Consider the following 19,123-nt stretch of genomic DNA (forward strand, 5'->3'; position numbering starts at 1 on the left):
AGTTAATGTCTAATCTGGACAAGGGACGGACAGGTCCTGTGGGATCCATGACTGGTTCATTTTTATGAACGTCAGCTTGTCCACATTGGCTGTAGACAGGCGGCTGCGTTTGTCTGTAATGACGCCCCCTGCCGTGCTGAATACACGTTCAGACAAAACGCTGGCTGCCGGGCAGGCCAGCACCTCCAAGGCATAAAAGGCTAGCTCTGGCCACGTGGACAATTTAGAGACCCAGAAGTTGAATGGGGCCGAACCGTCAGTACGTGGAGGGGTGTGCACACGTACTGTTCCACCATGTTAGTGAAATGTTGCCTCCTGCTAACACGTTGCGTATCAGGTGGTGGTGCAGTTAGCTGTGGCGTGTTGACAAAAGTTTTCCACATCTCTGCCATGCTAACCCTGCCCTCAGAGGAGCTGGCCGTGACACAGCTGCCTTGGCGACCTCTTGCTCCTCCTCTGCCTTGGCCTTGGGCTTCCACTTGTTCCCCTGTGACATTTGGGAATGCTCTCAGTAGCGCGTCTACCAACGTGCGCTTGTACTCGCGCATCTTCCTATCACGCTCCAGTGCAGGAAGTAAGGTGGGCACATTGTCTTTGTAGCGTGGATCCAGCAGGGTGGCAACCCAGTAGTCCGCACAGGTTAAAATGTGGGCAACTCTGCTGTCGTTGCGCAGGCACTGCAGCATGTAGTCGCTCATGTGTGCCAGGCTGCCCAGGGATAAGGACAAGCTGTCCTCTGTGGGAGGCGTATCGTCATCGTCCTGCCTTTCCCCCCAGCCACGCACCAGTGATGGACCCGAGCTGCGTTGGGTGCCACCCCGCTGTGACCATGCTTCATCCTCATCCTCCTCCACCTCCTCCTCATCCTCGTCCTCCTCGTCCTCCAGTAGTGGGCCCTGGCTGGCCACATTTGTACCTGGCCTCTGCTGTTGCCAAAAACCTCCCTCTGAGTCACTTCGAAGAGACTGGCCTGAAAGTGCTAAAAATGACCCCTCTTCCTCCTCCTCCTCCTCCTCCTCCTGGGCCACCTCCTCTTCCATCATCGCCCTAAGTGTTTTCTCAAGGAGACATAGAAGTGGTATTGTAACGCTGATAACGGTGTCATCGCCACTGGCCATGTTGGTGGAGTACTCGAAACAGCGCAACAGGGCACACAGGTCTCGCATGGAGGCCCAGTCATTGGTGGTGAAGTGGTGCTGTTCTGTAGTGCGACTGACCCGTGCGTGCTGCAGCTGAAACTCCACTATGGCCTGCTGCTGCTCGCACAGTCTGTCCAGCATGTGCAAGGTGGAGTTCCACCTGGTGGGCACGTCGCATATGAGGCGGTGAGCGGGAAGGCCGAAGTTACGCTGTAGCGCAGACAGGCGAGCAGCAGCAGGATGTGAACGCCGGAAGCGCGAACAGACGGCCCGCACTTTATGCAGCAGCTCTGACATGTCGGGGTAGTTGTGAATGAACTTCTGCACCACCAAATTCAGCACATGCGCCAAGCAAGGGATGTGCGTCAAATTGGCTAGTCCCAGAGCTGCAACGAGATTTCGCCCATTATCACACACCACCAGGCCGGGCTTGAGGCTCACCGGCAGCAACCACTCGTCGGTCTGTTGTTCTATACCCCGCCACAACTCCTGTGCGGTGTGGGGCCTGTCCCCCAAACATATGAGTTTCAGAATGGCCTGCTGACGTTTACCCCGGGCTGTGCTGAAGTTGGTGGTGAAGGTGTGTGGCTGACTGGATGAGCAGGTGGAAGAAGAGGAGGAGGAAGCCGAGAAGGAGGAGGTGGCAACAGGAGGCAAAGAATGTTGCCCTGCGATCCTTGGCGGCGGAAGGACGTGCGCCAAACAGCTCTCCGCCTGGGGCCCAGCTGCCACTACATTTACCCAGTGTGCAGTTAGGGAGATATAGCGTCCCTGGCCGTGCTTACTGGTCCACGTATCTGTGGTTAGGTGGACCTTGCCACAGATGGCGTTGCGCAGTGCACACTTGATTTTATCGGATACTTGGTTGTGCAGGGAAGGCACGGCTCTCTTGGAGAAGTAGTGCCGGCTGGGAACAACATACTGTGGGACAGCAAGCGACATGAGCTGTTTGAAGCTGTCTGTGTCCACCAGCCTGAATGACAGCATTTCATAGGCCAGTAGTTTAGAAATGCTGGCATTCAGGGCCAGGGATCGAGGGTGGCTAGGTGGGAATTTACGCTTTCTCTCAAATGTTTGTGAGATGGAGAGCTGAACGCTGGCGTGTGACATGGTTGAGACGCTTGGTGACGGAGGTGGTGGTGGTGGTGTTGGTGGTACATCCCCTGTTTGCTGGGCGGCAGGTGCCAACGTTCCTCCAGAGGCGGAGGAAGAGGCCGAGGCGGCAGCAGCAGAATAGGCCGAGGCGGCAGCAGCAGAAGAGGTAGCAGGGGGAGCCTGAGTGACTTCCTTGGTTTTAAGGTGTTTACTCCACTGCAGTTCATGCTTTGCATGCAGGTGCCTGGTCATGCAGGTTGTGCTCAGGTTCAGAACGTTAATGCCTCGCTTCAGGCTCTGATGGCACAGCGTGCAAACCACTCGGGTCTTGTCGTCAGCACATTGTTTGAAGAAGTGCCATGCCAGGGAACTCCTTGAAGCTGCCTTTGGGGTGCTCGGTCCCAGATGGCGGCGGTCAGTAGCAGGCGGAGTCTCTTGGCGGCGGGTGTTCTGCTTTTGCCCACTGCTCCCTCTTTTGCTACGCTGTTGGCTCGGTCTCACCACTGCCTCTTCCTCCGAACTGTGAAAGTCAGTGGCACGACCTTCATTCCATGTGGGGTCTAGGACCTCATCGTCCCCTGCATCGTCTTCCACCCAGTCTTGATCCCTGACCTCCTGTTCAGTCTGCACACTGCAGAAAGACGCAGCAGTTGGCACCTGTGTTTCGTCATCATCAGAGACATGCTGAGGTGGTATTCCCATGTCCTCATCATCAGGAAACATAAGTGGTTGTGCGTCAGTGCATTCTATGTCTTTCACCGCTGGGGAAGGGCTAGGTGGATGCCCTTGGGAAACCCTGCCAGCGGAGTCTTCAAACAGCATAAGAGACTGCTGCATAACTTGAGGCTGAGACAGTTTCCCTGGTATGCATGGGGGTGATGTGACAGACTGATGGGGTTGGTTTTCAGGCGCCATCTGTGCGCTTTCTGCAGAAGACTGGGTGGGAGATAATGTGAACGTGCTGGATCCACTGTCGGCCACCCAATTGACTAATGCCTGTACCTGCTCAGGCCTTACCATCCTTAGAACGGCATTGGGCCCCACCATATATCGCTGTAAATTCTGGCGGCTACTGGGACCTGAGGTAGTTGGTACACTAGGACGTGTGGATGTGGCAGAACGGCCACGTCCTCTCCCAGCACCAGAGGGTCCACTAACACCACCACGACCATGTCCACGTCCGCGTCCCTTACTAGATGTTTTTCTCATTGTTATGGTTCACCACAACAACAAATATATTATTTGGCCCAATGTATTGTATTCAAATTCAGCGGGATATAAATTTGAGGCCTAGTATTTAGGCGCTGGGTGACCGGTATGGATTTAGTGACAGAATTAGACTTGGAAATGCACAGAAGCGTGTGTGTGAAGTTATTCTGAATGACCCAATGTGCACCTTGAATATTATATACCCTTTTTGGGATAGATTTCAAATAGCTCTGATATAGCAGGAACCACTAAATTATGAAATTGCTAAATTGGGAATTGTACTTCAACCCAGAACAAAAAATGTGCTTTGACGGACACTAAATATCTTGCCCAGCAACAACAGTACAGCGGTGGGTAACGAGAGATTTAGAGGGATTTAAATTTGAGGCCTAGTATTTAGGCGCTGGGTCACCGGTATGGATTTAGTGACAGAATTAGACTTGGAAATGCACAGAAGCGGGTGTGTGTGAAGTTATTCTGAATGACCCTATGTGCACCTTCAATATTATATACCCTTTTAGGGATAGATTTCAAATAGCTCTGATATAGCAGAAACCACTAAATTATGAAATTGCTAAATTGGGAATTGTACTTCAACCCAGAACAAAAAATGTGCTTTGACGGACACTAAATATCTTGCCCAGCAACAACAGTACAGCGGTGGGTAACGAGAGATTTAGAGGGATTTAAATTTGAGGCCTAGTATTTAGGCGCTGGGTCACCGGTATGGATTTAGTGACAGAATTAGACTTGGAAATGCACAGAAGCGTGTGTGTGAAGTTATTCTGAATGACCCTATGTGCACCTTCAATATTATATACCCTTTTAGGGATAGATTTCAAATAGCTCTGATATAGCAGAAACCACTAAATTATGAAATTGCTAAATTGGGAATTGTACTTCAACCCAGAACAAAAAATGTGCTTTGACGGACACTAAATATCTTGCCCAGCAACAACAGTACAGCGGTGGGTAACGAGAGATTTAGAGGGATTTAAATTTGAGGCCTAGTATTTAGGCGCTGGGTGACAGGTATGGGTTTAGTGACAGAATTAGACTTGGAAATACACAGTAGCGGGTGTGTGTGAAGTTATTCTGAATGACCCTATGTGCACCTTCAATATTATATACCCTTTTAGGGATAGATTTCAAATAGCTCTGATATAGCAGAAACCACTAAATTATGAAATTGCTAAATTGGGAATTGTACTTCAACCCAGAACAAAAAATGTGCTTTGACGGACACTAAATATCTTGCCCAGCAACAACAGTACAGCGGTGGGTAACGAGAGATTTAGAGGGATTTAAATTTGAGGCCTAGTATTTAGGCGCTGGGTCACCGGTATGGATTTAGTGACAGAATTAGACTTGGAAATGCACAGAAGCGTGTGTGTGAAGTTATTCTGAATGACCCTATGTGCACCTTCAATATTATATACCCTTTTAGGGATAGATTTCAAATAGCTCTGATATAGCAGAAACCACTAAATTATGAAATTGCTAAATTGGGAATTGTACTTCAACCCAGAACAAAAAATGTGCTTTGACGGACACTAAATATCTTGCCCAGCAACAACAGTACAGCGGTGGGTAACGAGAGATTTAGAGGGATTTAAATTTGAGGCCTAGTATTTAGGCGCTGGGTGACAGGTATGGGTTTAGTGACAGAATTAGACTTGGAAATACACAGTAGCGGGTGTGTGTGAAGTTATTCTGAATGACCCAATGTGCACCTTCAATATTATATACCCTTTTTGGGATAGATTTCAAATAGCTCTGATATAGCAGGAACCACTAAATTATGAAATTGCTAAATTGGGAATTGTATTTCAACCCAGAACAAGAAATGTGCTTGAACGGACACTAAATAACTCGCCCAGCTACAGCACTAGGGACAGATTTAGCTGGATATAAATTTGAGGCCTAGTATTTAGGCGCTGGGTGACCGGTATGGATTTAGTGACAGAATTAGACTGGGATATGGCCAAAAAATAAACAGACTATTGCTGGTTAAATGCACTTGGTGTGACAGCTTCACCCTGATGTAGGCTTTAGCCAAAAAACAACCACACCATTGAGGGTTAAATGCACTTGGTCGCAGCTTGTGCTGGCGCACCACAAGACACAAAATGGCCGCCGATCACCCCAGAAAAATGAGACTGACAAACGGTCTGTGCAGCCTAAAAACAGTGAGCAATTGAGGATCAGCAGCTCAATGATCCACAGCTGCAGATCGATCAGTTAATCAAGTACTTTGGAGGAGTTAATCTGCCTAATCTCGCCCTACTGTCGCAGCCGCAACCTCTCCCTACGCTAATCAGAGCAGAGTGACGGGCGGCGCTATGTGACTCCAGCTTAAATAGAGGCTGGGTCACATGGTGCTCTGGCCAATCACAGCCATGCCAATAGTAGGCATGGCTGTGATGGCCTCTTGGGGCAAGTAGTATGACGCTTGTTGATTGGCTGCTTTGCAGCCTTTCAAAAAGCGCCAAGAAAGCGTCACAAAAGCGCGAAGAAAGCGACGAACACCGAACCCGAACCCGGACTTTTACGAAAATGTCCGGGTTCGGGTCCGTGTCACGGACACCCCAAAATTCGGTACGAACCCGAACTATACAGTTCGAGTTCGCTCATCCCTACTTATCAGTTCTACACTTCAATTTTTTAAAAGTGTTTATAACATTTATTACACCCATTTTAGGACTCAGGTCAATCTATGAATATTTTTCTCTATGTTTGATACTTGACACTGTATTGACTTTTCTGTAAATTACAAACATAATTTTTACAGAAGCAGAAAATATATATTTCTGAATTGTTGTTTATGAAATTAAAAGAAAAAAGAATACTGAGCAGAAAAATATATAAACGCATTACTTAATTTTCAACTTGGTTGCTCCAATAATATTATCTAATAAAAATAATGTATTTAATTTTGTAAGTGTACTAAAGAAATAGTATAAAAGCTACAATTTAAGGCCAAAATAAACTGTAAACCTGTAAGACATCAGCATTGAAATGTAAACTATGTAGTTAAATTAATAGAAAAATAGTATACACATCAAAGCACAAATTGTAGTCTTATTAGGCCCCTACATGACTCATATAGATCAGGACAGTCAGCTGCATCCACCAGAGGATATTTGAAAATGGTATTGAATGAGGCCCACATATAGCTAGGCCCAAATACGCAGGACATGCAGCAGCAGTAGAACGACTGTTTTTAGGCCCCTAGATGACTCATATATATCAGGAGTCTGGACAGGCAGCAACATCCAACAGAGGATATTTGCAAATGGTATTGAATGAGGCCCACTTTTAGCTAGTCTCAAATCAGCAGGACATGCAGCAGCAGCAGTAGATCAAGTGTTTTTAGGCCCCTAGATGACTCAGATATTTCAGGAGTCTGGACAGGCGACGGTATCAAACAGAGGATATTTGAAACAGGAATTGAATGAGGCTCACATATAGCTAGGCTCAAATCAGCAGGACAGGCAGCAGCAGCAGCAGTAGATCGAGTAAATGAATGCCCTTAGATGACTCATATATATCAGGTGTCTGGACAGGCAGCAGCATCCAACAGAGGATATTTGAAAATGGTATTGATTAAGGCCCACATATAGCTAGGCCCAAATACGCAGGACATGCAGCAGCAGCAGATCGACTGTTTTTAGGCCCCTAGATGACTCATAAATATTATTAGTCTGGACAGGCGGCAGCATCCAACAGAGGATATTTGAAAATGGCATTGAATGAGGCCCACATATAGCTAGGTTCAAATCAGCAGGACATGCAGCAGCAGCAGTAGATCGAGTGTTTTTAGGCCCCTAGATGACTCAGATATATCCTTTTTAAAAAAGGAATATTGAATAAAAAAGAGTATGAGTATCTCACCATACCGTTCCCTCTAGTACCAGTAATATATCACCTGCCAAAAGTCCACAAAAGTTTAATCGACCCTCCAGGGAGGCCGATAATTTCGGGCCTGAACTCATTGACATGCAGGATCACCGAATATATTGATTTTTACTTGCAGGGGTATGTGGTGCAGAACCCCTCGCACTTGAAGGACACCGGAGCTGTGTTACAACTTATTAAGGAACTAAGCCCCCCTACTGTAGATACATGGATGGCCACAATTGATGTGGCATCCCTGTATACAGTCTTTCCGAAGAAGTTGGCTATGGAAGCTGTAGAGAGTAGGATCAAAAAAGATATGAAATTAGGAGATGCACAGGGAACATTTATCCTGGAATGCCTCAGCTATTGCCTTGATCACAATTATTTCTGGTTTAAGGACTCGCACTATGTACAGTGCATCGGGACGGCGATGGGGGCAAAATTCGCCCCCAGCTTCGCTAACATTTTTATGGGGGCATGGGAGTTGGCCTCCATCCTTCCCACACTGGGAGCGGACACCCCAGGGGGTAAACTGACCTTCTGGAGGAGATATATCGATGACTGTCTCCTAGTGTGGGAAGGAGGGAGGGAGGGCCTCGAGTCCTTCATATGTCAGTTGAACACTAATGATTGGAATTTAAAATTTGTGGGAGAAATTAGTAATGTCTCTGTCACCTTCCTGGATCTATGCATACGGATAGAAGATGGCCGCTTCATGACAAGTTCACATTTTAAGGACACAGATGTCAACTCCTATATTGACATAAAAAGCTGTCATTACGGGCCCTGGCTCACGAATATACCGAAAGGACAATTCAAGAGGATGGCCCGTAATTGTACGAAAGTCGAAGACTATCGAATACAAAGCAAAGTGCTAAAAAACAGATTCATTGAAAGGGGTTATGAGGAGGCAAATCTAGACGTATGCATAGAAACTGTGGAAGTAGAAAAAAGGGAAGAGAATAAAGACACGAGAGAAAAAGCAAAAAAGGGTGAGAAAGATTACAAATTCTCCTTTGTGACAAAATACCGTTCTATGTCTGATAACATCAAGAAAATGGTGAGAAAGAACTGGGGGATACTTATAAACGATCCAGTATTAAGAAAAACTATACCAGATAATCCCTCCTTTATTTTAAAAAAAGCGGCTAGCATCAGAACAAAACTTGTACATAGTGCTATCCCTCCAGTCAGCATTAAGCCAAAGAAAGAAGGAGGAAAATTCACCTGGTGTGGGTTTTGCGCAGGATGTAAAAATAGGAATACAAAAGAACGACAGATAAACATCAACTGTATAACATCCCAAAAAAATGGAATGGAGTTCCGTATAAGAGGAAACTGTTCCTGTGAGAATGAGAATATCCTATACATACTGGAGTGCCCTTGTGGGCTCCAGTACGTGGGCAGGACAGTAAGGAAGCTCAAAATCAGAATACAGGAGCACGTACGGAACATTAGAAAAGGTCTGTTGACCCACAGTGTATCTGCCCATTTCAAATTTGCGCATGAAAAAAACCCGAAGGGTTTAAGATTTGTGGGTGTAGAAATTGTCAAGCCACACTGGCGAGGGAGGGACTCACTGGCGCAAATCAATAGAAAGGAGGTAGAGTGGATTTACCAGTTAGGAACCCTACAGCCAGGTGGGTTAAATATTGAATTTGATTTAAAACCATGCTTACTGTAGAACACCCCGACAAGTCGCGTTGCTTTGGTTCTCCTGACCCTGCTCCTTGAGGACCTTCGAACGACGTCATGGTGACGGAGTGTGACGCGGATGTCGGAGGGAGGAGGCGGAGTTCGGAGCACCCAAGCGACGTCACAAAAGTGGGTGGAGGATTAATGACGGCTTTGTGAATATTTGAATATTTAAGTATAGAGCATATCGCAAATCGGACGATTTATGTAATGTTGTAGGTGAATTAAGTGGGATGAAGATCTATATCCACTAAACAATATTGCGGTGTATAAAATAATGATGAATAAGAGATAAATATGTTGGAGATCAAGTTGTTTATAACAGCAAGAGTTTTATAATTTTGTATCTATTTATATGTATATGTGTTAATTTTTATGTGGAATGGGAAGGTATATGAAGATACTTGTAAAATGCATGATGGGAAACTTTTCTGCAATGTTGAGATTTGATCCGGATCACCGCCGGCTCATTCATCGAAATAAGCTGGGCTATTTAAAGGGCCCCACTGCGCATATGCGCAATTGTCGCCCCTGAAGAAGCGAGGCAGCGAAACCCGGGTCGGGCAGAAACCAGACGATTGTATCTATTGATATATGCCTTTTGTTGATCGACTCTTGTGAGTACAATAAAACCTTTTAATAACATCAAGCCAAAGGGTGCTTCACTATTGTATCAATTTCCTTGAACCCTATAGAGGAAACCATCTGTGGAAGATTGGACCTTTTTTGGGTGGAAAGGAAAGGTGTTGGAGCCCGGCACCATCCACTATTGACCGGAGATTATAGTCCAGAGCAGCGCGGTTCCAAAAACTCTCATTACCTGCATTTCCAGTGTGATACACCTACCACACTACTCCGGAACCAGCAGCAGCACAAGCAATTTGTCCGTGTGGGGATATAGGACTGACTTTTTTATTGTTGATTTAATCAGATATATCAGGAGTCTATACAGGCGGCAGCATTGAACAGAAGAAATTTGAAAATGGTATTGAATGAGGCCCACATATAGCTAGGCTCAAATCAGCAGAACCTGCAGCAGCAGAAGATCGAGTGTTTTTAGGCCCCTAGATGACTCAGATATATCAGGAGTCTGGACAGGCGGCAGCATCCAACAGAGGATATTTTAAAATGGTATTGAATGAGGCCCACATATAGCTAGGCTCAAATCAGCAGAACCTGCAGCAGCAGAAGATCGAGTGTTTTTAGGCCCCTAGATGACACAGCTATATCAGGAGTCTGGACAGGCAGCAGCATCCAACAGAGGATATTTTAAAATGGTATTGAATGAGGCTCACATATAGCTAGGCCCAAATACGCAGGACATGCAGCAGCAGCAGTAGAACAACTGTTTTTAGGCCCCTAGATGACTCATAAATATCATTAGTCTGGACAGGCGGCAGCATCCAACAAAGGATATTTGAAAATGGTATTGAATGAGGCCCACATATAGCTAGGCCCAAATCAGCTGGACATGCAGCAGCAGTAGATCAAGTGTTTTTAGGCCCCTAGATGACTCGGATATATCAGGAGTCTGGACAGGCGGCAGCATCCAACAGAGGATAATTGAAAATGGTATAGTATAAGGCCCACATATAGCTAGGCTCAAATCAGCAGGACATGCACCAGCAGCAGCAGTAGATCGAGTGTATTTATGCCCCTATATGACTCAGATATATCAGGAGTCTGGACAGGCAGCAGCATCCAACAGAGGATATTTGAAAATGGTATTGAATGAGGCCCACATATAGCTAGGCTCAAATCAGCAGGACATGCAGCAGCAGCAGCAGTAGATCGAGTGTATTTATGCCCCTATATGACTCAGATATATCAGGAGTCTGGACATGCGGCAGCATCCAACAGAGGATATTTGAAAATGGTATTGAATGAGGCCCACACATAGCTAGGCTCAAATCAGCAGGACATGCAGCAGCAGCAGTAGATCGAGTGTTTTTATGCCCCTAGATGACTCAGATAAATCAGGAGTCTGGACAGGCGGCAGCATCCAACAGAGGATATTTGAAAATGGTATTGAATGAGGCCCACATATACCTAGGCTCAAATCAGCAGGACATGCAGCAGCAGCAGTAGATCGAGTGTTTTTAGGCCCCTAGATGTCTCATATATATCAGGAGTAGGGATGAGCGAACCCGAACTGTATGGTTCGGGTTCGTACCGAATTTTGGGGTGTCCGTGACACGGACCCGAACCCGAATATTTTCGTAAAAGTCCGGGTTCGGTGTTTGGCGCTTTCTTGGCGCTTTTTGAAAGGCTGCAAAGCAGCTAATCAACAAGCGTCATACTACTTGCCCCAAGAGGCCGTCACAGCCATGCCTACTATTGGCATGGCTGTGATTGGCCTTTGCAGCATGTGACCCAGCCTCTATTTAAGCTGGAGTCACGTAGCGCCGCATGTCACTCTGCTCTGATCAGTGTAGGGAGAGGTTGCAGCTGCGACGTTAGGGCGAGATTAGGCAGTGATTAACTCCTCCAAAAGACTTCATTCAGAGATCGATCTGCAGCTGTGGATCATTGAACTGCTGCTATTCAATTGCTCACTGTTTTTAGGCTGCCCAGAGCGTTTTTCATTCACTTTTTTCTGGGGTGATCGGCGGCCATTTTGTGTCTTGCTGCCACCAAGTACATTTAACCCTCAATAGTGTGGTTATTTTTTGGCTATATCCTACATCAGGGGCAAGCTGTCACCAAGTGCATTTAACCATCAATAGTGTGGCAATTTTTTTGGCTATATCCTACATCAGGGTCAAGCTGTCACCAAGTGCATTTAACCATCAATAGTGTGGTTATTTTTTGGCTATATCCTACATCAGGGTCAAGCTGTCACCAAGTGCATTTAACCATTAATAGTGTGGTTATTTTTTGGCCATATACTACATCAGGGGCAAGCTGCGCCTGTCACCAAGTGCATTTAACCCTCAATAGTGTGGTTGTTTTTTGGCTATATCCTACATCAGGGTCAAGCTGTCACACCAAGTGCATTTAACCCTCAATAGTGTGGTTATTTTTTGGCTATATCCTACATCAGGGTCAAGCTGTCACACCAAGTGCATTTAAACATCAATAGTGTGGTTATTTTTTGGCCATATACTACATCAGGGGCAAGCTGAACCTGTCACCAAGTGCATTTAACTCTCAATAGTGTAGTTGTTTTTTGGCTATATCCTACATCAGGGTCAAGCTGTCACACCAAGTGCATTTAACCCTCAATAGTGTGGTTATTTTTTGGCTATATCCTACATCAGGGTCAAGCTGTCACACCAAGTGCATTTAAACATCAATAGTGTGGTTATTTTTTGGCCATATACTACATCAGGGGCAAGCTGAGCCTGTCACCAAGTGTATTTAACCCTTAATAGTGTAGTTGTTTTTTGGCTATATCCTACATCAGGGTCAAGCTGTCACACCAAGTGCATTTAACCATCAATAGTGTGGTTATTTTCTGGCCATATACTACATCAGGGGCAAGCTGAGCCTGTCACCAAGTGTATTTAACCCTCAATAGTGTGGTTGTTTTTTGGCTATATCCTACATCAGGGTCAAGCTGTCACACCAAGTGCATTTAACCATCAATAGTGTGGTTATTTTTTGGCTATATCCTACATCAGGGTCAAGCTGTCACACAAAGTGCATTTAACCATCAATAGTGTGGTTATTTTTTGGCTATATCCTACATCAGGGGCTTGGCTGTGCTTGCCATTTTATTGAGGGGTGAAATACAATTGCCAAAATAGCAGTACCCTAAATCTGGTGTTTCAGCTGTGGCCAGCCAATTGTAATACTGTCTGCTGTCTGGCAAAGGATATATTTTTGTTCAGGGTTGAAATACAATTCCCAACTTAGCAATTCTCTAAATTAGTGGTTTCTGCTGTATCAGGCCTACTTTAAATCTATCCCTAAAAGGGTATATTAGATTCAAGGTGCTGACAGGGTCATTCTCAGTAACTTCACACGCTACTGTACATATCCAAGTTTAATTCTGTCTGTAAACGTATACCTGTCACCCAGCGCCTAAATAATAGGCCTCAAATTTATAGTCAGCTAAATCTGTGGTCATTGCTGTAGCTGGTCAAGTTATTTTGTGTCCGTCAAAGCACAGTTTTTGTTGTGGGTTGAAATACAATTCCCAATTTAGCAATTCTCTAAATTAGTGGTTTCTGCTGTATCAGGCCTACTTTAAATCTATCCCTAAAAGGGTATATTAGATTCAAGGTGCTGATAGGGTCATTCTCAATAACTTCACACACACGCTACTGTGCATATCCAAGTCTAATTCTGTCCGTAAACGTATACCTGTCACCCAGCGCCTAAATAATAGGCCTCAAATTTATATTCAGCTAAATCTGTGGTTACTGCTGTGCCTGTATTAGTGTAATACGGTACCCAAATAGATAGCCAGACAGTGTTAGGTGTCTGTAAAAAAAGGCGTGGTGAACGATAACAATGAGGAAAACATCTAGTAAAGGAGGCGGAAGCGGACATGGCCGTGGTGGTGTTAGTGGACCCTCTGGTGCTGGGAGAGGACGTGGCCGTTCTGCCACATCCACACGTCCTAGTGTACCAACTACCTCAGGTCCCAGTAGCCGCCAGAATTTACAGCGATATTTGGTGGGGCCCAATGCCGTTCTAAGGATGGTAAGGCCTGAGCAGGTACAGGCATTAGTCAATTGGGTGTCCGACAGTGGATCCAGCACGTTCACATTTTCTCCCACCCAGTCTTCTGCAGAAAGCGCACAGATGGCGCCTGAAAACCAAGCCCATCAGTCTGTCACATCACCCCCATGCATACCAGGGAAACTGTCTGAGCCTCAAGTTATGCAGCAGTCTCTTATGCTGTTTGAAGACTCCGCTGGCAGGGTTTCCCAAGGGCATCCACCTAGCCCTTCCCCAGCGGTGGAAGACATAGAATGCACTGACGCACAACCACTTATGTTTCCTGATGATGAGGACATGGGAATACCACCTCAGCACGTCTCTGATGATGACGAAACACAGGTGCCAACTGCTGCGTTCAGTCTTCAGTGTGCAGACTAAACAGGAGGTCAGGGATCAAGACTGGGTGGAAGACGATGCAGGGGACGATGAGGTCCTAGACCCCACATGGAATGAAGGTCGTGCCACTGACTTTCACAGTTCGGAGGAAGAGGCAGTGGTGAGACCGAGCCAACAGCGTAGCAAAAGAGGGAGCAGTGGGCAAAAGCAGAACACCCGCCGCCAAGAGACTCCGCCTGCTACTGACCGCCGCCATCTGGGACCGAGCACCCCAAAGGCAGCTTCAAGGAGTTCCCTGGCATGGCACTTCTTCAAACAATGTGCTGACGACAAGACCCGAGTGGTTTGCACGCTATGCCATCAGAGCCTGAAGCGAGGCATTAACGTTCTGAACCTTAGCACAACCTGCATGACCAGGCACCTGCATGCAAAGCATGAACTGCAGTGGAGTAAACACCTTAAAACCAAGGAAGTCACTCAGGCTCCCCCTGCTACCTCTTCTGCTGCTGCCGCTTCGGCCTCTTCCTCCGCCTCTGGAGGAACGTTGGCACCTGCCGCCCAGCAAACAGGGGATGTACCACCAACACCACCACCACCTCCGTCACCAAGCATCTCAACCATGTCACACGGCAGCGTTCAGCTCTCCGTCTCACAAACATTTGAGAGAAAGCGTAAATTCCCACCTAGCCACCCTCGATCCCTGGCCCTGAATGCCAGCATTTCTAAACTACTGGCCTATGAAATGCTGTCATTTAGGCTGGTGGACACAGACAGCTTCAAACAGCTCATGTCGCTTGCTGTCCCACAGTATGTTGTTCCTAGCCGGCACTACTTCTCCAAGAGAGCCGTGCCTTCCCTGCACAACCAAGTATCCGATAAAATCAAGTGTGCACTGCGCAACGCCATCTGTGGCAAGGTCCACCTAACCACAGATACGTGGACCAGTAAGCACGGCCAGAGATGCTATATCTCCCTAACTGCACACTGGGTAAATGTAGCAGCAGTTGGGCCCCAGGCGGAGAGCTGTTTGGCGCACGTCCTTCCGCCGCCAAGGATCGCAGGGCAACATTCTTTGCCTCCTGTTGCCACCTCCTCCTTCTCGGCTTTCTCCTCCTCTTCTTCCACCTGCTCATCCAGTCAGCCACACACCTTCACCACCAACTTCAGCACAGCCCGGGGTAAACGTCAGCAGACCATTCTGAAACGCATATGTTTGGGAGACAGGCCCCACACCACACAGGAGTTGTGGCGGGGTATAGAACAACAGACCGACGAGTGGTTGCTGCCGGTGAGCCTCAAGCCCGGCCTGGTGGTGTGTGATAATGGGCGAAATCTCGTTGCAGCTCTGGGACTAGCCGGTTTGACGCACATCCCTTGCTTGGCGCATGTGCTGAATTTGGTGGTGCAGAAGTTCATTCACAACTACCCCGACATGTCAGAGCTGCTGCATAAAGTGCGGGCCGTCTGTTCGCGCTTCCGGCGTTCACTTCCTGCCGCTGCTCGCCTGTCTGCGCTACAGCGTAACTTCGGCCTTCCCGCTCACCGCCTCATATGCGACGTGCCCACCAGGTGGAACTCCACCTTGCACATGCTGGACAGACTGTGCAAGCAGCAGCAGGCCATAGTGGAGTTTCAGCTGCAGCACGCACAGGTCAGTCGCACTACGGAACAGCACCACTTCACCACCAATGACTGGGCCTCCATGCGAGACCTGTGTGCCCTGTTGCGCTGTTTCGAGTACTCCACCAACATGGCCAGTGGCGATGACGCCGTTATCAGCGTTACAATACCACTTCTATGTCTCCTTGAGAAAACACTTAGGGCGATGATGGAAGAGGAGGTGGCCCAGGAGGAGGAGGAGGAGGAGGTAGAGGGGTCATTTTTAGCACCTTCAGGCCAGTCTCTTCGAAGTGACTCAGAGGGAGGTTTTTTGCAACAGCAGAGGCCAGGTACAAATGTGACCTGCCAGGGCCCACTACTGGAGGACGAGGACCCAACGCAGCTCGGGCCCATCACTGGTGCGTGGCTGGGGGGAAACGCAGGACGATGACTATACGCCTCCCACAGAGGACAGCTTGTCCTTACCTCTGGGCAGCCTGGCACACATGAGCGACTACATGCTGCAGTGCCTGTGCAACGACAGCAGAGTTGCCCACATTTTAACGTCTGCGGACTACTGGGTTGCCACCCTGCTGGATCCACGCTACAAAGACAATGTGCCCACCTTACTTCCTTCACTGGAGCGTGATAGGAAGATGCGCGAGTACAAGCGCACGTTGGTAGACACGCTACTGAGAGCATTCCCAAATGTCACAGGGGAACAAGTGGAAGCCCAAGGGCAAGGCAGAGGAGGAGAAAGAGGTCGCCAAGGCAGCTATGTCACGGCCAGCTCCTCTGAGGGCAGGGTTAGCATGGCAGAGATGTGGAAAAGTTTTGTCAACACGCCACAGCTAACTGCACCACCACCTGATACGCAACGTGTTAGCAGGAGGCAACATTTCACTAACATGGTGGAACAGTACGTGTGCACACCCCTCCACGTACTGACTGATGGTTCGGCCCCATTCAACTTCTGGGTCTCCAAATTGTCCATGTGGCCAGAGCTAGCCTTTTATGCCTTGGAGGTGCTGGCCTGCCCGGCGGCCAGCGTTTTGTCTGAACATGTATTCAGCACGGCAGGAAGCGTCATTACAGACAAACGCAGCCACCTGTCTACAGCCAATGTGGACAAGCTGACGTTCATAAAAATGAACCAGGCATGGATCCCACAGGACCTGTCCATCCCTTGTGCAGATTAGACATTAACTACCTCCCCTTAACCATATATTATTATACTCCAGGGCACTTCTTCATTCAATCCTCTTTTTATTTTCATTTTACCATTATATTGCGGGGCAACCCAAAGTTGAATGAACATCTCTTCTGCCTGGGTGCCTGGGCCTAAATATATGCCAATGGACTGTTCCAATGTTGGGTGACGTGAAGCCTGATTCTCTGCTGACATGAAGCCAGATTCTCTGTTACGGGACCTCTCTCCTCTGCCTGGGTGCTGGGCCTAAATATATGACAATGGACTGTTGCAGTGGTGGCTGACATGAAGCCAGATTCTCTGTTATGGGACCTCTCTCCTCTGCCTGGGTGCTGGGCCTAAATATTTGACAATGGACTGTTACAGTGGTGGCTGACGTGAAGCCTGATTCTCTGCTGACATGAAACCAGATTTTCTGTTACGGGACCTCTCTCCTCTGGCTGGGTACCTGGGCCTAAATATATGCCAATGGACTGTTGCAGTGGTGGCTGACTTGAAGCCTGATTCTCTTCTACGACATGCAGACTGATTCTCTGCTGACATGAAGCCAGATTCTCTGTTACAGGACCTCTCTCCTCTGGCTTGGTACCTGGGCCTAAATATATGCCAATGGACTGTTGCAGTGGTGGCTGACGTGAAGCCTGATTCTCTTCTATGACATGCAGACTGATTTTCTGCTGACATGAAGCCAGATTCTCTGTTACTGGACCTCTCTCCTCTGGCTTGGTACCTGGGCCTAAATATATGCCAATGGACTGTTGCAGTGGTGGCTGACGTGAAGCCTGATTCTCTTCTATGACATGCAGACTGATTCTCTGCTGACATGAAGCCAGATTCTCTGTTACAGGACCTCTCTCCTCTGGCTGGGTACCTGGGCCTAAATATATGCCAATGGACTGTTGCAGTGGTGGCTGACGTGAAGCCTGATTCTCTGCTATGGGACCTCTCTCCAATTGATATTGGTTAATTTTTATTTATTTTATTTTTATTTTTATTCATTTCCCTATCCACATTTGTTTGCAGGGGATTTACCTACATGTTGCTGCCTTTTGCAGTCTTCTAGCTCTTTCCTGGGCTGTTTTACAGCCTTTTTAGTGCCGAAAAGTTTGGGTCCCCATTGACTTCAATGGGGTTCGGGTTCGGGACGAAGTTCGGATCGGGTTCGGATCCCAACCCGAACATTTCCGGGAAGTTCGGCCGAACTTCTCGAACCCGAACATCGAGGTGTCCGCTCAACTCTAGTGTTAAAACAAAAAAATATAATTTTTTATTTTATTTTATTTTTTTTATATCTTTTTCTTTTTAGGGGCAAGTTGCCCAATATTATATTATGTTATGGCGAAGTAGCCTTGTTTTGGTTTAAAGTTGAACTTTTTTGATTTTGATTTTCCTTAGTTTTATTTTTCTCAGTTTATATTTTTGGGTTAGGATTACAGCCGAACCGGCTAGGTAAGTTTCATTTATTGTAGTGTGTTATTATAGTGTGTTATTAGTAGGTTTATAGTTGTAGGTATGAATGTGTGTGAGAATGTGGCTGGGGCAGCTGGAATGCTGTCTTTGTTTAAGTTTTCTGTTTGTGTTTTATGTATATTTATTGTTATGTTTTGTATTTTGATAATAGAAAAGAGTTCCAGCTCCAATCAGCGGGGAGGAAGGTTGTGTTGTTGGAAGCTCCTGAGTTACCTGAAGCAGCAAGGCCCAGGGAGATTTATTTCCATCTTAATCCCCTGGGCGGAACCAGGCTTGTGGGGAGAATTTACCATCTCTCCCCAGCCCAGGCCCTGCCTCTCCCTAGGGAGCTGGCAGGGTCCTGCGGCCATGGCGTCTATGAGGAACTACTCCGCTCCCCGGTCGGGGTCAGGCGGAGGTGGTGTATCCCGCTCAAGGAACCAGAGTGGTGGAGGCGAGGGGGTGAAAAAATCCGGACGAGGTGGCGTCAGCCAAGTCCCCCCCAAAGACCCTGCAAAGAGGAGTACTGCCGAGGCTGGAGAGGTGTCGTCCCAGGTAGGTTGGGGGTCCCGGCGGGAGGGAGAGTCCACCCCCACCTACAGCTCCCGTGTGGCATTTCACCTCCGCAAGGTTAAGGAGCTGGGATGGCACCTCAAAATCCTGAGTCAGGAGCTTGGGCTGCAGAGGGCTAAGTCAAATGCTATGTCTAGCAAGAAGCGGGGCCCTGTATCACAGAGGATAAGGGAGCTAAAGGAGGAAATTGACATTTTCAGGAAGAAAAAAGACTCTTTAATATCTAAGAGCGGCCCCTTTCAGGAGA

The sequence above is a fragment of the Bufo gargarizans genome, unplaced genomic scaffold (genome assembly GCF_014858855.1).
Source record: "Bufo gargarizans isolate SCDJY-AF-19 unplaced genomic scaffold, ASM1485885v1 original_scaffold_1172_pilon, whole genome shotgun sequence".
NCBI classification, from domain to species: Eukaryota; Metazoa; Chordata; class Amphibia; order Anura; family Bufonidae; genus Bufo; species Bufo gargarizans.